The following is a 21,789-nucleotide window of genomic DNA, read 5'->3' as shown; positions in this document are numbered from 1 at the left end:
TTTAGATCGGAACTCTACAGGCATACCTCAGACGTATTTCGGGTTCAGTTCCAGGCCACCACAATAAAGCAAATATCACAATAAAGCGAGTCACATGAATTTTTTGGTTTCTCAGTGCATGTAAAAGTTATGTTTACACTATGCCATAGTCTATTAAGTGTGCAATGGCATCGTGTCTAAAAAAACAATGTACATACCTTAATCAAAAAATATTGCTAAAAAATGCTAACCATCATCTGAGTCTTCAATGAGCCATAAACTTTTTGCTGGTGGAGGGTCTCGCCTCGATGTTGATGGCTGCTGACTGATCAGGGTGGTGGTTGCTGAAGGCTGGAGTGGCTGTGGCAGTTTCTTAAAATAAGACAAGGAAGTTTGCCACATCAATTGACTCTCCTTTCATGAAAGATTTCTCTGTAGTGTGAGATACTGTTTGATAGCATTTTACCCACAGTAGAACTTTCTTTCCAAATTGAAGTCAATCCTCTTGAACCCTGCCGCTGCCTTATCAACTAACTGTATGTACTGTTCTAAATCCTTTGTTGTCATTTCAACAAAGTTCACAGCATCTTCACCAGGAACAGATTCCATCTCAAGAAACCACTTTCTTTGCTCATTCCAAAGAAGCAACTTCTCACCCATTAAAGTTTTATCATGAGATTGCAGTAATTCGGTTACATCTTCAGGCTCCACTTCTAGTTCTAGTACTTTTGCTATTTCCACCACATCTGCAGTTATTTCCTCCACCGACGTCTTGAACCCCTCAAAGTCATCCATGAGGGTTGGAGTCGACTTCTTCTAAACTCCTGTTAATGTTGGTGTTCTGACCTCCTCTCATGCATCACGAATGTTCTTGATGTATAGAATGGTGAATCCTGTCCAGAAAGTTGAATTTATTTTGCCCAGATCCACCAGAGCAATCATTATCTATGGCAGCTACAGCCTTACGAAATGTATTTCTTAAATAATAAGACTTGAAATTACTCCTTGATTCCAGAGTTGCAGAATGGATGTTATGTTAGCAGGCATGAAAACTACATTAATCTCCTTGTACATCTCCATCAGAGCTCTAGGGAGACCAGGTACATTGTCAGTGAGTAGTAATATTTTGAAAGGAATCTTTTTTTTCTGAACAGTAGGTCTCAACAATGGGCTTAAAATATTCAGTAACCCATGTTGTAAACAGATGTGCTGACATCCAGGCTTTTTTTTCCCCATTTATACAGCACAGGCAGAGTAGATTTAGCATAATTCTTAAGGGCCCTAGGATTTTCAGAATGGTACATGAGCACCGGCTTCAACTTAAAGTCACCAGCTGAGCCCCTAGCAAGAGAGCCAGCCTGTCCTTCGAAGCTTTGAAGCCAGGCATTGACTTCTCCTCTCTAGCTGTGAAAGTCACAGATGGCATCTTCTTCCAGCATAAGGCTGTTAAGTCTACACTGAAAACCTGGTGTTCAGTGTAGCCGCCGTCATCAGTGATCTTAGCTGGACCTTCTAGATAACTTGCTGCAGCTCCTACATCAGCACTTGCGGCTTCACCTCGCACTTTTAAGTTATGGAGATGGCTTCTTTCCTTAAACCTTAAGAGAATGTGGCTGGTTTAATTATCTATCCAGACAACTAAAACTTTCTCAGTATCAGCAATAAGCCTGTTTTGCTTTCTTATCATTCATGTGTCCATTGGAGTAGCACTTTTAATTTCCTTCAAGAACTTTTCCTTTGCTTTTGCAGCTTGGCCAACTGGCGCAAGAGGCCTAGCTTTCAGCCTGTCTCAGCTTTCGACATGCCTTCCTTACTAAGCTTAATCATTTCTACCTTTTGATATATAGTGATAGACGTGTGATTCTTTCTTTCACTTCAACACTTAGAGGCCATTATAGGGTTATTAATTGGCCTAATTTCAATATTGTTATGTCTCAGGGGATAGGGAGATCCGAGGAGAGGGACAGAGACGGAGGAACAGCTGGTTGGTTGAGCAGTCAAAACACACGTGACATTTATCAATTAAGTTCGCTGTCTTACAGGGGCGCAGTTCATGGCATCCCAAGGCAATTACAACAGTAACATCAAAGATCACTGGTCACAGATCACCATAACAGATATAACAATAATGAAAAAGTCTGAAATATTGTGAGAATTACCAAAATATGACACAGAGACATAAAATGAGCACATGTTGGAAAAATGGCATTGATAGTCTTACTGAGCGCAGGGTTGCCACAAACCTTCAATTTGTAAAAAGTGCAATATCTGCGAAATACAATAAAGTGATGTATGCCTGTATTCTGTTTGATTAATCTTTCTATCCTATGCCACCGTCTTGAGTACTGCAACTTTATAGTAAGTCTTGAAGTCAGGTAGTATAAGTCCTCCAATTCCTTGTTCTTTTTCAAAATTGCTTTGGCTATTCTAGGTCCAATCAGTTTCCTGGAGTTTTTTGTTAGAATTGCATTTAATCTATAGAGCAACTGGGGGAAAATGGACAACTTAACAATATTGAGTTTTCTAATCCATAGATGCGGTGTATTTCTTCATTTATTTAGGTCTTCAGTGTCTCTCAGCAGTATTTTATACTTTTCAGTATACAGGTCTTGCAATATTTTGTTAGATTTACCCCTCTTTCATGTGTTTTTATGAGTTTTGTAAATGGGTTTTAAATTTTTATTTTCCAATTTTTTATTCCTAATATATAGAAATAATTTATTTTTATGTATTGACCTTGTGTCCTATGCCCTTGCTAAATCTACTCACTGTCATTGTTAGGTGCCGTTGAGTCAATGTTCAACTCATAGCAACCCCATGTGACAGACTAGGACTGCCCATAGGATTTCCCTGGCTCTGATCTTTACGGGAACAGATCGAAAGGCCTTTTTCTTGCAGAGTCACTGGGTGGGTTCGAACCGCCAGCCTTTTGATTAGCAGTTGAGTGCTTAACAGTTGCTCCACCAGGGCTCCTTATTCACTTCTTAGTTCTAGTTTTTTTGGATTCTTTGGGATTTTCTATGTAACCCGTGATGCCATCTGTAAAAATTTGTCTTTTTATTTCTTCCTCTCCAATGTCTTGTTCTTCATCTTCATTTCCAGCGCTAGTTAGGACTTCTAGTACGATGTTGAATAGGAGCATTGAGAGAGGACATTTTCGCTTTGCTCCTGACAGCAGTCTTTCAACATTGGGACTGATGTTAGCTGTGGGTTTTTTGTAGATGCTGCTGTTTATCAAGTTGAGGAAGTTCCCTTCTATTCCGAGATTTCTGAGCTTGAATTTCGTCAGATACTTTTTCTACATCTACTGATACGATCACATAGACTTTCTCTCTTATTCAGTTAATACAGTTAGTTACACTGATTTTCAAAAGTTAAACCAATCTTGCATTTCCAAGATAAACCCCACTTGATCATGGTGTATTATTCTTTTTATATGTTACTGGATTTGATTTACCAATATTTGTTAATAATTTTTGCATTCATGTTCTTGAGGGATATTTCTGCCAGTTTTGTTTTTCTTGTAATATCTTCATTTGGCTTTGATATCAGGATAGTGCTTACCTAAAAATCAATTGGGAAGTGTTCCCTTCCCTATTTTTTGGAAGAGTTTGTGTCAGATAAGTGTTATTTCTATCTTAAGTATTTGATAGCAATTACTCTTGAGGCCATCTGAACCTGGCATTTTCCTTGTGGGAAGTTTTTTAAATTATAAATTTAATTTCTTTAATAGATATAGGACTACTTAGATATTCTCTTTCTTCTTGAGTCATTTTTGGTAGTGTGCCTTTCAGGGTTTTTGTTCATTTCATCTACATTGTCAAATTTATTGGCATAAAGTTGTTAATAATATTCTATTTTTATCCTTTTATTATCTGTAGAGTCTGTAATGCCATCTCTTCTTCCATTCCTGATATTGGCAATGGATGTTGTTGCTCCTTTTTTCTTGATCAGTCTAAGTTTTATTAATTTTATGAATCTTTTGAAAGAACGTGTTTTGAGTTCATTGATTTTTTTTTCTGTTTGTTCATTTTCTATCTCCTATTTGTTTTTTTCTTCTGTTTACTTTGTATTCAATATCTTTTCTAGCATCTTAAGATGAAGCCTTAGATCACTGATTTGAGATCTTTCTCCTTTTGCTATATATAATGCTATAAATTTTCTTCTAAGCAGGGCCTTAGAGGTATGCCACTGATTTTTTTTTCCCCCATCTTTATTCAGTTTAAAATATTTTCTAATTTCCCTTGTGATTTCTTCTCTAACCTGTGTTGAACAATTAGGTCAAGTTGTTTGATAGTGTTATTCAGGTTTTCAGTATCCTTACAGGCTTTCCGTCTGCTTGTTCTATCAATTACTGAGAGGCAAATATTGAAATCTTTGTACTGTTGGATTTATCTTTTTTTCCTCTCAGTTCTAGCAGTTTTTGTTTCCTGTATTTTGAAGCCCCGATTTAGGTGTTTATGCGCTTAGGATTATTACGTCTTCTTGGTGAATTGTCCGTTCTTGTTTTGAAGTCTAGTTTGAGTAATATCAATGTAGTCATTCCAGGTATTTTAATTACTGTTTGCATTGTGCATCTTTTTCCAACTTTTCACTTTTAATTTACCTGTATCTTTATATTTTAAAAGTTTTTTTTTTTTGATAGCATATAGTTGGTTGTTGCTTTTTTATCCAGTCTGATAATCTCTGCCATTTTTTATTGAATGCAGTTTTTTTATATGATTGGGTTTAAATCTGCCATCTTGTAATTTGCTTTCTTTTTGTCATGTATGTTCTTTGCTCCTTTTATCCTTCTTTCCTGCCTTCTCGTGGACTATTTTTTATTATTCAATCTCTAACTTTGGCTTATTAACTATACTGCTTTTGTTTTGTTTTAGTTATTGCTCTAGGGAAGGGGCCAGCAAACTTTTTCTCTAAATAATCACATGGTAAATAGTTTAGGCTTTGGGCACCACAGCTCTGCTGTTGTAGCATGGAAGCAGCCATGGGCAATACATAAGTGGATGTTTGGCTGTGTCCCAGTAAAACTTTATTTACAAAAACCAGTGATGGGCCAGAATTGGCCTAAGGATGGTAGTTTGCCCACCCTGCTCTAGGATTTATAATATGCATGATTAACTTCTCACAGTCTACCTTAATAATATTTCCAGTAGCCAGTTGTTGTCTAGTCAGCTTCAACTCATGGTGACCCCATGTGTATCAGAGTAGAACTGTGCTCCATAGGGTTTTCAATGGCTGATTTTTCTTAAGTAGATAGGCAGGACTTTCAGGGTGCCTCTGGGTGGACTCGAACCGCCAACCTTTTGGTTACGTTCCCAGCACTACTTGACATAAAATATGAAAACCTAACAAAAGTATTTCATTTTCCCTCACTTGTTTTTTGTATATTTTTGTCATACATTTTACTTTTATTTTGTTGTCATTTTTATGTTAGAGTCTTATCTTTTGAATAAAATAAAATGATCAAAAAATGCCTTTTAAATTTACTCACATTTTTGTATTTGTGACATTCTTCCTTTGTGTTGATCCATATTTCCATCTAGCATCGTTTTTCTTTTGCTGGAAGAACTTCCTTAACATTTCTTGTATTGCAGGTTGGATACCAACAGATTTTCTCAGCTTTTCTTTGCCTGAAAATGTCTTTATTTCATTTTCGTTTTTAAAGGATATTTTCATTGGATATAGAATTCTATGTTGGCAGTCTTTTTTTTTTTCCTTTCAGCATTTTAAAGATGTTGTTTCACTGTCTTCTGACTTGCATGGGCTCTGACAAGAAGTCTACTACATCCTTATTTTTCTTTTCTGTACATGTCTTTTTTTCCTCTGTGGTTCATTGAGCTTCTTGGGTTTTGGGGTTTATAGTTAACCAAATGTAGAAATTTGGGGCTATTATCTTTTTTTTTTTGTTTATCTCTTCAAATATTTTTCTGTTTCCCTACCTCATTGTTCTGGACCTCCAATTATACATATTTTAGACCGCTTGGTATTATCTATTGGTTATTGAGGTGCTGTTCTTCTCCCCAACCCCCCAATCTTTTTATCTGTGCTTTAGTTTGGATAGCTTCTGTTGCTACGTCTTTACACTGACCTCTTCTTCTGGATTGTCCCATTGGCTGTTAATCCCATCCAGTGGATTTTTCATTTCAGATATTGTGCTTTTCATGTCTAGATGTCCATTTGGTTTTTTAAAATATCTTCATTTCTTCCCCTCAATTTTAGTTATCTGTTGCTATGTAACAGATTACTCCAGAACTTAACATCTTAAAACAACAGACATTTGTTACAGCCAAGAAAACCACATGGGGCTGTTCAACACTGTAACACATGGGATACAAATATGAGATAACAAATATAAGATGATAGGTCATATGCTTTTCAGGAATTTGGGAGCAGTTTAGATCAGTGGTTCTTGCTCAGGGTCTCTCATAAGGGTGTAGTGAAGCTATTGGCCAGGGTTATAATCTTCTCAAGGCTTGACAGGAGGTAGAGGACCTACTTTCTAACTCTCATGTGGCTCTTGGCAGGAGGCTTCGGTTGCTCACCGTATGGTTCCCTCCAGAGTTTGCCTACTTTCTCATGACATGGCAGCTGGCTTCCCCAAGGGTAAGTGTTGAGAGAGAGGGGTGGGGGAAAAGGAGAGGAAAGGAGAAGGGGTGCTCCCAAGACAGAGGCTGCAGTGTCTTTTATGACCTAATCTCGGAAGTGAACCACACCATATCTGCCATTTTCTCTTGGTCACACAGACTATCCCTGGTTCAATGTGGAAGGAGACTACACAAAGGTCTGATCCCAGGAAATGGGGATCATTAAGGACCATCTTGGAGGCTGGCAACCATACTCATTGTGTTCATGTTTTCTTTTAAATCCTTGAGCACATTTATAATTGGCTGTTTTAAAAGTCCATGTCTGCTAATTCTGTCATTTCTGGGCCTGTTTCTATTGGCTGATTTTTCTCCTGGTTATAGGTCACATTTTCCTTCTTTGCATGCTTAGTAATTTTCTATTATATGATAGACATTGTGGGTATTATGTTGTTGAGTTCTGAATTTTGCTGGCTCCCTTTAAAGAGTGCTAGACTTTTTCTGGCAGGCAACTAAGTTATTTATGGATCAGCTTGATCTTATCATGGCTTGTTTTTAACCTTTGTCAGAGCTTCTCTGGATTTGCTTTTATTCTGGGGTTAGTTTAACTCTACTACTAAGGCATGACCCTCTTGGGTCTCTAGTAAATGCCCCAAGTGTATAACAAAAGCTCTGCACTCCTGCTGGTCAGTATTCAAATGTCTCCCTGCCCCGTGTGAACTTTGAGGATTAGTTCTGCCTACAAAGCCCAGTGGTTCTTTGTTCAGCCCTGTGGAGCGTCACTCTGTGCATGCAGACCTTATTATCCAGCAGCAGTCTCAAGGGGACCTTTGCCAGATCACTGGAGTTCTTTCTCTGTCCAGCTCAGCCCTTCAAAGCCTAGCCACCTCTGCCTCTTTGAACTCGGACCCGTTTGCCCAACTCCTTGGGACTATGAGCTTTGCGTGAGGGCCACCCCCCTGCAGCCTGCAAAGGGCCAGCAGAAAAATCTGGAGCAGTTGTAGGATTCACCCTGTTTGTTTCCCATTTCTGAGGGACCACAGTCTTGTCCGATGTCTATAAATAGTTATTTTATGTATTTCATCTACTTTTCTAGTTGTCTTCAGTGGGAGGGTAAGCCTAGTCTCAGGCTTACACTTGGGGACGTGCACTTGGTGAAGCAGGGGCTGGATGCTTGCCCAGGGGCTTAGGGCAGGGGTCCCTAAGCTGTGAATGTGGGTGGGCTCCAGTGGCTCCAGGAATGGCTGGAATTTCATAGGAAATGCGTGCGCTTCTGTGTGGTTTCTTGGGTAGAAGGGTCATAGCTCTTGCCACATATCACATGTTTCTACGGCACCAACAAGGGTTAAGGTCCAGCAATCTGTAAAGTGGGGAGCTGTGCTGTGGCTCTGGGGGGAGCAAGGTCTGGAAGAGTACCCTGTGGAAATGGAGCTTCACCCAGCATGTTGAATTTGTAAATGCTACCAGTGCTGTTGAGCTTCTCCGGTGTGTATGTGCACCCGTGTGTGCAGCCCTGGGTTATAGGGCCAGGTACAGAGGTACAGAGGCGCCTTGGCCAGGGCTCTGGGCTTAAGAACCTCACCGTCAAGGGGTAGAAGCAGACATCTCCCCAGCAGCACCCCAGTGCCTTACCAGCAAAGGCAGAGGTCCCAAAAGCCGGGTGTGTAGAGGAAGCAAGAGGAATTGTTTGGAGGATTTTTGTTTTGTTGCTAATGATTGTTCTGCCCTTGGGAACTCAGTGAACATTGCTCCATAGTCTTGTCCTCCACCTTATTTGTTATTGTTAGCTGCAGAGTAGAAGTGCTCCATAGGGTTTTCAAGGCCTTTCAGAAGCAGATTGCCAGGACTGTCTTCCAAGGCACCTCTGGGTGAGTTCAAACCACAAATCTTTCTGTTAGTAGTCCAGTGATAACTGTTTGTGTCACTCAGGGACTCCTCCAGCTTATTTATAGCCTTTGTTATGCCACTCCCTTCTGGGGTCTTAGCCCACCCACCTAGAAAATGATGGGTGAGTGCTACTGATTTATATATTCTCTGTGCTCCTGGGTTAGTCCAGTGAGACTGTCAGTCTGTCAACTCAGGGTTGGCTGTCAGTTCACACCCCCCAGGCCAGGCACATAATGGGAACTGGACAGATGAGTGGATTGACTGACTAATGCCTGATGGTCTTCGAGGAGGTGTGGTTTTGTATCTGCCTTTCTGTTGCACCCAGACCTGTAAGACTCCCTGTCATCATGTGTGAGTCCTTTCTCCCTTCCTAGTCGTTGTTGTTGTTGTTGTAGTCGTTAGCTGCAGTAAAATTAGTTAGTCCCCAGCTTATGGCAACTCTACCCACAGTAGTCTGATCCACAACCCATCATGGGGATGGTTCAGGACCACTGTGATCCATAGGATTTTCATGGGCTGATTTTTAGAAGAAGATTGCCAGGCCTTTCTTCCTAGTCCGTCTTAGTCTGAAAGTTCCACTGAAATCTGTTCAGCGTCGTAACAACATGCAATCCTTCACTGATAGATGGGTGGTGGCTGCACATGAGGTGCCTTGGCTGGCAATTGAACCCTGGTCTCCCTCATGGGAGGCAACAATTCTACCACTGAAGCAGCACTGCCCTCTCCTTTTGGCCTGTAGGATTCTAATTGAGAAACAACAGTTACCGAGTCCCTGCTGTGTGCCCCCTCACTCCTCCTCACCTGTCCTGTCTGAAGCACTCACTGTGGACACAGTGGACAATCTGTATGGTATCGTTGTTGGGCGCCGTTGAATTGCTGCTGACTCATAGCAACCCCATGTGACAGAGTAGAACTGCCTTACAGGGTTTCCTAGGCTATAATCTTTACAGGAGCAGATCGCCAGGTCTTTCTCCTACAGCCACCAAGTGGGTTCAAACCACCAACTTTTCTGTTAGCAGCCGAGCACTTAACCATTGTGCCACCAGGGCTTCTTGGATAGTCTGTGTAACTCATGGTTAATGCCCATGTACAAGACTGTTATTCTCATTTTACAGACTCCGGAAGGTCTGGGGACTGGGCCAAGGTTAGGTAGCTACTAGATGCTGGGGGTGAAGTTTAAGTGCAAGGCCAAGGTATGTCCCACCTCTAGCCGTGCCCCCACCAGGCCAGAGCTGATCAGATGCCATGGCCAGCACGGTCCTGGGTGCTCGTGTGGGAAAGCCAAGTGTGTGTCTACATGAACAGGTATGGATCTTTTTCCTGAAATGCACCAGCCAGTTAAATCAGCTGTCTGTCTCCAGCCTGCACCCTCCAGGGTTAGTGTCCCTGCATGGGTCCCCATCAGCCAAGCTGACTGTCCATTTGGATGTCTCACGCCATTCTCTCCCGTCCTGAGATGTCCATAGGCCAAGCTTTGTCACCAAGTCCCCTGGGGCCTCAGCCAGGGGCCACCTAGTCCTGCCAACCTCCGTCTGTCAAGGAGGTTGCTGCTGAGAAACACATGTATTAGTCCGCTCCTCTGCTGCTTCAGGTTTCCCCCACCAGCCTATGCCAACCAGACTTCCTTAGCAGGCTGTCCTGGAAGGGACCTCAAAGACCTTTTGAAAAAGCAAAACGAACTCCATCCACTGGGTTTCACACAACTTCTCCTTTTAAAACGCTCACTGATGGGCCCTCTCCCGACCAGAGAGACACGGTTTCTTCTACTGGAGTCCGCTGACTCCTTCTTCCTCCTGCCACCATGTACATACTTAGGGCCTTCTCCAAGCAGTCAGGGATTTGCTTATGAGGTGTGGTGGGTGCTGAGCAGTGTTCCCTTGGGAAGCAAAGTCCCCCGGGTCTCCGAGAGAAACCCCAAGGGGCTGATCTGTTCCCTGGTGGGGTGGGGATGGGGTGGGGGGGGCAGCCTCAGCCCCCTCCCCAAGTGATTCAGCTCCCTGCGGAGGTGGGAAAGCATCTGATGAACCCCATTTGCTATCTTGCTGGAGCAGGGCCAGCAGCAGAGTGGGCGACCCTGGGCAGCACCTGCCATCACCAAGACGGACTGTGCCGGCCCTCCTGGCCCCGTCAGCGCGTATGAACTGTGGTAGTGCTAATCGATGATTGTAACTCATTACAAATCCTCTCTAATTAAATTACCCATCAGCAGCCATGAGATTAACGGCATAACCTAGGCTAGCGTGATCACAGCTAGCCTTGGCAAGTTTCTCGTTTTTTGTTGTTTTTTTCATCATCCCCACGATGGTGAGGGATGGAGGGAAGAGGGATTTGAAGCAGTAAGGAAAGAGCCATGCCATGGGCTGACTGCATGCTCTCGGCCTGCACGGATCCAGGTGCCCAGCCCTCGGCCAGGGATTTCCCAAGAGATGGGGAACCGAACCATGGCTCATGTCCTGGAGAACCTGAGTGCTGAATTGGCAGAAGGGCTGACAGCCCGTGCCACGGGAGTAATGTGGGTGCTGCAGAGAGGCTGTGAAAGGCAATGGGTGCTGTCTCAGGCCACTGGGAGAAGAGACAGTGGCCAGCCGTCTCAGACAGGGCCAGCATCTGCACCAGGATAGGGCCTTGGGGAGTGTCCCAGCATGGCTGTGGCAAAGTGCTTTCAACCAGGGGGCTTAGAAGAACAGAAATTTACTGCCTTTCAGCTCTGGAGACTGGGAGCCTGAATTCAGGGTGTCAGCAGTCTGCACTCCTCTGAAGGCTCTAGGGGGAGACCCTTCCTTGTCTTTCTTAGCTTCTTAGCCCCAGTGTTCCTGGCCTTGTAGCTGCTCTTCCCTCTGTGTGTCTCTGTGTCTCTTCTCCTATTTTATTAGGACACCACCCATATGGGGTCAGGGCCCACCCTATTCCAGTGTGACCTCATGTTAACTGAAGATATCTTCAAAAACCTTGTTCCCAAACAAGTTCACATTCACAGGTACTAGGGGTTAGGACTTCAGTATGTCTTTAGGGGACACCGTCCCATCCCCAACAGGCTCTGTGAAGCCCTGGTTCTCGGTGATAACACCCTAAGGTTTCTGTTGGACATCTTGTACCCACAAACCAGCTTGACATACTTTTCCTAGTGTGGTCCTCACAGCAACCTTGTGAGGTAGATGGTCAAGCTGTCACCATCAATCCTTGTTTCAGAGGTGCTTCCGTCCCGGGGCCTTGCTGCTCGGCACAGGGTCCGAGGACCAGCAGCTTGGACACTCCTTGGAGCTTGTCAGGGAGCTGACTGTTAGCCCCACCCCAAACATACAGAGTTGGAGTCCACACCAACATACCCCCAGGTGAGTGGGCTGCACACAGCAGCTCATGCTAGGTAGGAGCCCTTGGGTGGTGCAAAAGTTAAGTGCTCAGCTACTAACCGAAAGATTGGCAGTTCAGACCCATCCAGAGGCATGTCAGAAGAAAGTCCTGACTATCTGTTTCCAAAAGATGAGTCACTGAAAGCCCTTTGGAGCACAGTTCTACTCTGAAACACATGGGGGTGCTGTGAGTTAGTGTCAACTCAGTGGCAGCTGGTAACTCGCACTGTGGCATAGTGCAGCAGAGTTCTAGTACCTGGCAGGGCGTGTTGGGAAGAGACACTGCCTCCTCCGTGGCAGAAGCATTGGGGGCTGAGGGTTCTGGCCCCAGGCATCTGGCCCAGGCCACTGTGGGCTTGAGGGATCAGTGCTGGGCTGGCCAGGAAGCCCCCTCTGATCTGCTGGGTGGGACATCTGGGGCAAGGGGTGGTGCTGCATAGCCACATTGCCCACCTGTGGCACCATGCCCCAAATGGGTGGGCAGGATGCCAGGTTGCTCCCAGATCCCAGACATCGTGAGGACTCTGCGGAGCAAGCCCAGTATGCATCTCCAAATTCCTGTGTAAAGTGCTGGTTAGGCTGCGTGCTCTGCCAGGAGAGCAGTCAGCACTTCTGTGGATATGTCCGGAAGCCCTACTCTGGAGCAGACCCTTCAGACGGGGCTCCCCTCCCTGAGGCCCTCTGGCCTCAGACCTGCCACCCTCCTGTAGCAAACAAGTGGGAACAGAGCAGAGCACGTCCTGGCCACTAGCCTGTATTCCCCAAACATGACACCTCCCCAGGGCCCGCCCCCAAGGAGAGGTACTGGGCCAGCTGTGGGGCCCAGTGCAGGACAACACCAATGGTGTTACAGGGCCAGGAGTTGGAGGGTAAGTCTTGGGGGATGTGAGGAATGATTCACCAAACCCACGAGTTCTGTTTCATTCAAGCTAAGAGGTGGGTTTTGGTCCCAGCTCTGTCACTGGGTGGTCTTGGGCCCATCCTGGCCCACCCATCACTTCCACCTTTTCCACATGGCACAAAGCCAGTGTCTGCTGCCCCTCAAGGGGTCTGGTGGGTCGGTACACGCTGGGTCTGGTTGCCCCGGGGGTCCCTGTGAGGCTCTGCTCCAGGCTCCGAGCACAGCAGGGCTGCCACCCACAGGGACCGAGACAGCCGCCTCCTCCCACCAGAGACAGTTGCCTGGAGCAGCTTGTGCCCCAACGGGATGGGCACACAGGACTCCGTGGGGCCCAGTGTCGCTCCTCATTACCAAAGGCTATGTTTTAATTATGTGGTCCTTATCTGGACAGAGATGCTCTTGAATGCATTGTCATCTGTTTTTCCTATGTTATTCAGACAAGCTGTTGGTTGGTGTTCAGAGCTGGTGACTGGCCCTGCCACACTCCAGCCTCCTGGCCTTGAGGGGGGAGGCCTCTTACTGCAGCCACCCTTCACCTCCCCTTGCTGAGGAGCAGACCCCAGACCTCATTTCCAAGCATGAAACAACAGCCTTGCCCACCCCTCCACTGCCTACCTGGGGGAGAACTTCACTGTGGCTGTCTGGGGTGACAAGCAGGGCCCCTTGGGGAGGCATGTGGGCACTGTGGGGGTCAGGGGATGGAGAGGTAAGAGCTCGATTAGGGGCCCAGGTGGGCCACAAGGCTCCTCTATGCCCTTCTCCTTCCTCCATCTGAAATGTGCCCACATCCATCCTCAGCAGCAGTGGACTCTGTGCCCAACAGGCCCTGTGAAGTCCTGGCTCTCGGTGATAATGCCTGGGGTTGGTGAGGTGGGGGCCAAAAGAGCCTGTGGCCTGGTCATAGCCACATGTCCAGTCTGGTGGATACTCAAAGTTCAGCATGGACACAGGTGGCTTCACCCAGGAGATTGACTCAAGGGGCCCTAGTGACCAGCTCAGTCCCTGGGCACAGGCCAGTCCCTTTGTATCACCAGGGACACTATTCACAAGGTCAGGCCCTGCAGTGCCTAGGGGCCTCGCCCAGCCCCTGGACCAGGATGGTCAGGTAGCTACCTGTCACACGGGGTGAGCCACAGGCCCCTGAGGGCTTCATGGACCTTCAGAAGCTGTTATCCAGACTCACGTAGCCCCCAAGTGCCCAGCCACAGGACCACCAGCCTGCACCCAGGTCGTCCGTGGCACCAGTGTTTGAGCAGCGCAGCGAGGGCCTGATGTGTGGTCAGCGAGACAGGAAGGGCGGGTGGGGAGCCTCATCATGCAGCAGACGTGTCTACTGTCCCCAGTTGACTTGAGAGGAAGAGAGCAATTGCTTCATATTTCACACGGCCCCGTGGACCCGCAAGCTCTGCGCTCTGAGGCTGCCAGCCCTGATTAACTGTGCAAACTTAATTAGTTCACATTAAAGTTTGTGGAAGGGTGTCCTCTGGGGAGCTCCGGGAACTGCCTGTGGGTACCAAGAGGCTGGCTCCGACGCCGAGGTGAGGATATTGATATTGAACATCCCGTCCACAGGTCCCAAGGCCTCCTGTGCTGTGAAGACACATCTTCCTGTCTGGCTCCTCCTTGGCGTGCCTCAGTGTAAATAATATTCAAGCCATTTTTTCAAGGCAGCCACAGAGGCATGGGGTGGAGGGGTGCATGAAGCGTCCCTAGTGCCACAAACTGAGCATAGGGAGTTGGGTGGCAGGTACAACCTGGGGCAATTTCTCCCGTCTCCACAGACTGGTCCCCAAAAGAGTGTCACTGGCGATCTGCTGGTGCGCTCAGGTACGAGGGCTGGAGACGGGTCTGCAGAGCCTGCAACCAGTACCCCATCAGCAGCCCCATGAAGGGACCCCCATCTATATACGAGGGGGAGGAGGTAGGTCTAAAGAGCCTTTGATTGGACTTACTCAGTAGCTTCCTGAGTCAGCACATACCTAAGGCCAATTTGGAGATGGGCAGCCTTCAAAATCACTTCCCAGAGGAAGGAGTGGGCAGGGGAAGGATGCACCAGGACAGGAACCATTCCCGAAGCCAACTCTTCAGACATGGATTGGACTGGACAATGGGTTGGAGAGGGATGCTGGTGAGGAGTGAGCTTCTTGGTTCAGGTGGGCACTTGAGACTATGTTGGCATCTCCTGCCTGGAGGGGAGATGAGAGAGTAGAGGGGGTTAGAAGCTGGCGAAAAGGACACGAAGAGAGAGGGTAGAGGGAGTGAGCAGGCTGTCTCATTGGGGGGGAGTAATTGGGAGTATGTAGCAAGGTGTATATAAGTTTTTGTGTGAGAGACTGACTTGATTTGTAAACTTTCACTTAAAGCACAAAATTATTTAAAAAAAAAAACTTTACACAAACAGGAAGTGGATTTGGCCTGTGAGCCATAGTTCCACTGGCCCATCTTCTAGGAGATGAAAGATGGTTTGCCAAAAGTGACCGCAGTGAGGAACCCCCAATGCCTCATTAAGGAGTCAGTTCCTGTATGTGGGGGTTTATTGGTATAATTCACAGTGACTGTTTTTAGCACATTCACAAGGTTGTATAGTCACACTACTATCTAATTCCAAAACATTTTCATCACCCCAGAAAGAAACCCCATACCCATAAGTTATCATTCCATGTTTCCAGTTAACCACTTTTCCTCTAGCCGCTGGCAACCTCTAATCTACTTTCTGTCTCTATACACTTGCCTATCCTAGATGTTTCATATAAAACCAAACCAAACCCATTGCCGTCGAGTTGATTCCGCTTCATAGCAACACTATAGGACAGAGTAGAACTGCCCCATAGAGTTTCCAAGGAGCGCCTGGTAGATTCAAACTGCCAGCCTTTTGGTTAGCGGCCATTCCTCCTCCCCCTCTTATATAGATGGGGGTCCCTTCATGGCATACTGGTTGCAGGCTCAGCCAGATATTTCATGTAAGTGGAATGGAATAATATTTATCTTCTTGTGTTTGACTTCGTTCACTCAGTTTGACGTTTTCAAGGTTTGTCCGTGTCAAAGCATAGATCAGAACTGCATTTCTCTTTATGGCTGAGTAATATTCTGTTGTATGGGTAGACCACATCTGGTTTGTCCGTTCTTCTGTTGATAGACACTTGGGTTGTTTCCACTGTTTGGCTATCATGAATAATCCTGCAACAAACATCCACATACAAAGTTCCTGTGTGGACATATGTTTTCATTTCTCTTGGGTAGATACCTGGGAGCAGAATTGCTGGGCCTTATGTTTTGAGCTGTCGGTGCAGCTCACAGATGCTGGTTTGGTCTGGGGGCCCTGCTGACTGGTGCCTGGAAGCCCCAGTTTTGCATCAATGACAATATGAGTACCCTGGGATGGCCATTATAAAATGGTGGCTTATAAGAACAGAAATGTATTGCGTCATGGTTTTGGAGGCTGGGAGTCTGAGATCAGGGTGTCAGCCATGTTGATTCCTTCTGAGGCTTTAGGGAGAATCTGTTTCAGGCCTCTCTCCTAGCTTCTGGTAGCTCCGGGCATCCCTTGGCTTGTAGCTGCAACCTCACATGGTGTCCTGTCCCTGTGTCTGTTCCCCTCTTTTATAAGGACACCACTCAGATGGGATGGGACCTACCCTACTCCAGTGTGACCTCATGTTAACCTAACTGATGACATCTTCAAAGACCCTATTTCCAAACAAGGTCATGTTCTCAAGTATGAGGGTCAGGACTTAGCATACCTTTTTGGGAGACACAGTTCCACCCAGAACAGTGGCTGACAGCCAGACATGGGGTCCTGCCTGGGCCTGTGCTGTGCTGATGCCCGTCCTTCTCTGAGTCCTGTTCCCAGCAGCACCTCTCTTTCTCCAGGACAGGTGGTCTCTCACTGGAAAAGCTCCACATGGGGCTGGGAGATGTGGGTAGGTGTCCCATAGGGCACCAATGGGACCCTCAGGAGTGTGGCATCCCCAGTGAGTATCCATCTGTCTCAGTAAATGTTGCTAGGCGCCCACCTTTCACTGGCCCTGGGCCTCGCTGTGCAGCCGTAGCCTGACTGTGACAGTCCTGAGGGGGCACAGGAGCCCCGAAGAGGGTTCTGCTAGTGAGTCAGAGCAGCACTACCAGGGGATGGGGAGCAGATCTCAGCCGGGCCCTTGGGGCTGAGGATGAGGCCACCAAACGGACAAGCAGACAGGGTGAGAGGATGATGCTAGAAGGGACCACGGGAGGTGGTCAGCGAGGAACCAGGCTCCGATGTGAGCAGTGCTGGTAGGAAGATGAGGAGGATGGAGCTCGGCGGGGCAGGGCTGGATGGGGGTCAGTCCCCAGAGGAAGCTTACACATTGCTCTTTGAGCAGGCAGGCCTGCTGGGCAGGGGTGGACTTGGCATTTCAGGGGCAGGACTTGCTCTCTCTTCAGAGGGATGGGCCCAAATGAAAACATAGGCGACTCAGGCTCTGCCATGGGCAGTGTGCAGGTGGGGGTGCACTCAAAGAGGGGCACTGGGGAAGTGGAAGATGGTGGGGAGGAGGGCTCAGGTTGGTCTCTGGCGGGGTGTGGTGGAGACCATCAGTGGGCAAGAGACCCCTTCCCCTAAGCAGGCTGACAGAAATAGGAGGGCTCTGGGCCATCAATAAGACACACCTCTAGACATGACCTCCGAGCCTGTCTCCCCACACACACGTCCCCCTGCTCCGTCCAGGGACCTCTGTGCTGCCCGTGGCTTCACTCAGACCCAGCTGTCCAGACAGACCAGGGTCTGATTCCTAAAATGTGGCCACCCAGGGGTCAGCCACACTTCAGCGGCTGCTTTCACAGAATTGGAAAGGTCTCCCCAAGTTCTGCCCACTCTGTGAGGCCACAGTGGCTATTTCTCAGGTTGGAAGGGCTACCTGGTCCCTGCAGGTGCATCAGAACCCTGACTGGCTGTCACACTTCTAATGACAGCAGCGTGGGGAGACAAATGAGCCCTCACTTCATACAGCCTGGAGAGGAAATGCCAGCCATCGCCGGTATCAGTGTAGGGACTGCTGCCCCCCTCATCAGCTCCCCACTCCAGACAGTGCCCGCTATCCAAGGCCCCCGCCATGCCTCCTTTTTCCCAGGTTAGTTCTGGTACTCGCTGGCTCTCCCCACGCAGTGCCCTCCCTGTCGTCATCACACCCAGGGGTGTGCTCGGTAGCTGGGCACACTGCATCTGAGCACACGCCCCCTCACCAGGTCATCTGCTGAAGCTCCTGTGGTGGGCTCCACTACCCCATTTTACAGCTGAGGAGACTGAGACATAGAGGTGGTGGCCTGTCTCTACAGAACTGAATGGTTGGATGCATGGATGCCTAGATGCATGGATGGATGGAAGGATGGGTGGATGGAAGGGTGCTGGAGAGGGGAGAATTGGTTCCGGTCGTTCCCTGAACCGGACCTCTGTGTCTTCGCGTTTGTCCCACAAGGGCCCAGTAGGTCCAGAAGCAGATGACTCGAGCCATGGCTGTATCTGCTCCCTGCCGCCAAGCCTGCTTTCTGAGAGGGAAGTGGACAGGCTTGGTGCCCCTACCCCAGCCCCTTAGCCTACAGACATAAGCAGTTGTCCCAGCCCTTCTGCAGCTGCCAGGCTTGTCTTGTTCTCTCCTCAAGGCTCTGAGGAGGGGAGAGCCCGTTCTAGTAGAGGAAACTGAGTCCAGAGAGTCAAGGGGTCACCAGCCAGCACCTCCTGAGGCTGGCCCTACGCTGCCTCCAAATGTGGGGCTCCCATGCCCTGTCTGTCTGCCACCCCTACCGGTGTCACAACCGCACTGGGTTCCAGGAGGGCCACAGACACCTGTCTCCCTGTCCTCGGCCCACCCCGGGTACAGGAGTTTCACTGAACACCATCCTTGTCTGCCTGCTCTTTGCCGCCACAGGCTGTGCAGACAGGAGTCTCTTTGGGGAACCTGTGCTGGGCCGCGTTGCCATGACAGAGCCTGTTCCGCTGCCTGCGACTGTCACTCAGCCACTGCCCCAGCACTGCCTCTGGGCTGGCTCCGGCTGGCAGCGGGCAGCCCGCTCCTCCAGCCCTCACTGTGGTGGTGCCTCAGGGATGAGCCAGCCAGTGCCCCTCACCAGGGGGCTCATTAGGCAGCAGAAGGGGTTCTGTGCCAGAAAGTTAAAGTGGAGGAGGGCAGGGGGGCTGGGCCAGGTGGCGAGGATGCTAGGGCTGGGCGCCGTGGGATGGAGGCAGCAGATGACACCTCTTCTGGGTGGCCAAGTTTCACCAGGCTCTGTCCTCCACGGGCACATCGGCATGGCGCCCGCCCTCTAACAAAGCATAACTGAGCTACGGCACCCACAGGGCCCTCTGCCTGCAGCCCCACACTCTCCCCATCGCCTGGCAGCTCACCTACCCCCAGGCCTTTCTCCAAGAAACCCTCCTCCCTGCCCTGGCCCTCAGCTTCCGGAGAGGGTTACCAGGAGATGTCAGGTCCCCACAGCCCTGGAGTCTGTGATCACTGCTGTTTGCCAGCTTAGAATGGGGATCCAATCAGAACCCCCCAAGAAGGGCACCAACTCTCAGGGCCTGTCAGCCCCTCCTGCCCTCCTTTCTTCTTCCATCAAAGCCTCTCCTTGGAGATGAAAGACCCTGGGATAGCTGAGGCCTCGCTTTCCCCTCTGGGAAACGCCACAGGGAAACCCCAGCTGCCCCCGGCATCTGAGGAGGAGGGGGGCTGGAGCTTGTCGGGGTTTCCAGCCTGTTTCCTCAACTGTGAGGTGTGACTAGAAGACTCACCATAGGGCGCTGGCACTGACTGGGAACCCTGGGCCCACATAGGCACCGTGGACACATGCAGTGGGGGCAGCAGTGTCCCTGAAATCACCCCCCAACCCCCGTATGATGAAATTCAGAGCAGAGCCAGGAAGACCTTGAAAGAAAGTCCTGGTGATCTGCTTCTGAAAAATCAGCTACTGAAAACCCCATGGAGCGTAGTTCTACGCTGACACACATGGGGCCGCCATGAGCCGGAGACGGCGCGATGGTAACTGTGTATGCAGGCGTATACACACACATCACACAGACACAGAGTCTGCATGTGTGTGAGTGCGTGTGCACTCTGCTCCACAGCAAACACCAACGGTAGCCCACTCTCCTTTCCTTGATTTTTCACTCAATAGTGTCCCTCTTGTCCCCCGCCATCTGCACACACTACACTGCCTCATTCTTGCTCATGGCTGTGTAGCGCCCCCATCCTGGGAAGTACCATTAACTGGTTTACTCTAATGCCCTCCACTGGATGTTTAGGGGATCCTAGTCCTGGGTGCTGTAGGTGGTTTTAGGGAGGGAGGTGACAAAGCTCGTACTTGTCAGACTGCTGTGTGGACGTCTTCACCGCGTGTGCACTGCCTTCCTCCATGAGCCACAAAACCCTTCACTCGTGGGCAGGGAGTGAGGGCAGGGACGGGGCTTGCCGAGTTTCCTGACAGTCCCCTACCTTCCCTTGGGGAACCCTGCCTTCCCCGGGACTCCTCCTCCAGTTCACAGAGAGATGTCAATGTGGAGGGGAGTTCCCCAGCTGCACCTGTTACCTGCTGGGCCACCCACCCCTTAGCAGATATCTGAGAGGGGATTGGAGTCGATATTCTTGGGAGCTGCCTGGGCCAAGCCCCTGAGACAGAGCCTCTTGGTTTTGCAGATGCTTGGCTAGGGGGAAGGGAAAACGTTGGGTGAAAGTGGCAGGAGGGCAGAGGCTCCCTGTAGCGTCTTGCGTCTGAAGGAAGAGTTCTGCCTGAGCGTGGGGGCAGGCTAGGGGGTCCAGCCAAGTCCCCCCCTCCACATTCACGCCCGAGTGGGCAGGGACCCAGGGCCCATTGTGTGGACTCCTGACTCAGGGCTCCTCCACGTGGCCATCCCTGTGCAGTCCCGGGCGAGGAGCATCAAGTCCTCAAGCCTCAGGGTCGGAGGGGCCCAGTGCCTCGCGCACCGACCCCACACATGCCCTGGGCCACCCGCATCCTGATCCAAAGGCCTCAGATGCTCTGATGGGCAGCGTGTGCCCCACAGGGTGGCCTGCCCCACCCATAGTTAGCTCTGACTTTTAAAAATCCTTCTTTAAGCTCCAACTGAAAATGTCTCCCTGGAGCGCTGTCCTTACCAGCCCGTAGGGGCTTTACTGAGTAAGATGTGATCAATAGGAAAGCACAGGCTACAGGCAGATGGAATGTAAATGCCTAGTTAACTCTGCAGGCTCTGTGAGCCAGTCCCAAGGGACCGTCATCCTCAAGGGCATCTACATGCCAGGTGCTACCACTACCACCATCATCAAGACTCCAGTCAATGGTAGCTACCCACCCAGTGCTTCCACAGGCAACAGCCCCATGGGCAGCATACAGCCTGGTAGTGGCCTCTCATATTACTCCCTACCCAATGGAGAAATCTACTTCCTGCAAGTGGGATCATCCCATACTTGTTCTTTGGTATCTGGCATCTTTACTCAGCATGATGTTTTCAGGGTTCATCCATGTCCTAACATGTATCAGGACTTCATTTCTCTTCATAGCTAGGTGATATTCCGTCGTATGGATGGCCCACGTTGTGTTTATCCATTATCTGTTGATGGACACCTGGGTTGTTTCCCCCTTTTGGCGATTGTGAATAATACTGCAATGAAGATTGATGATACATGAATCTGTTTGGGTCCCTGCTTTCATTTTTTGGGGTACATACCTAGGAGTGGAATTGCCAGGTCATACAGTAGTTCGATGTTTAACACTTTGAAGAATTGCCACGCTGTTTTCCACTGGATATTTTACATTTTACATTCCCACCAGCAATGCACGAGGTCAACACTTGCTGTTTTCCGGTTTTCTGATAATAGCAATCCTACTGGGGGTGAAGTGGTATCTCACTGTGTGGTTTTGATTTGCAGTTTCCTAAAGACTAATGACATTGAGCATTCTCATGTGCTTTTTGGCCACTCATATATGTCTGGTTAAATGTCTATCCAAGTCCTTTGGATAGACATTTTTTATTGGATTGTTTGTCTTTATGTTTAAGAGTTCTGGATATTAAACCCTTACCTGGTATATGATTTCCAGATATCTCCATTCTGTAGGTTATCTT

General features: G+C 48.6%; 1 protein-coding gene across 3 annotated transcripts in view; it reads left to right on the top strand.

Annotated features, from left to right (window-relative positions):
- MAD1L1 (mitotic arrest deficient 1 like 1) overlaps window positions 1-21,789 on the top strand; it is a 448,177-nt gene that overhangs the window by 387,842 nt on the left and 38,546 nt on the right. The window lies entirely within an intron of this gene.

The sequence above is a fragment of the Elephas maximus genome, chromosome 12 (assembly GCF_024166365.1).
Source record: "Elephas maximus indicus isolate mEleMax1 chromosome 12, mEleMax1 primary haplotype, whole genome shotgun sequence".
NCBI classification, from domain to species: domain Eukaryota; kingdom Metazoa; phylum Chordata; class Mammalia; order Proboscidea; family Elephantidae; genus Elephas; species Elephas maximus.
Note: the sequence above shows the minus strand (reverse complement) of the source record. Positions and strands in the feature narration are given on the sequence as shown.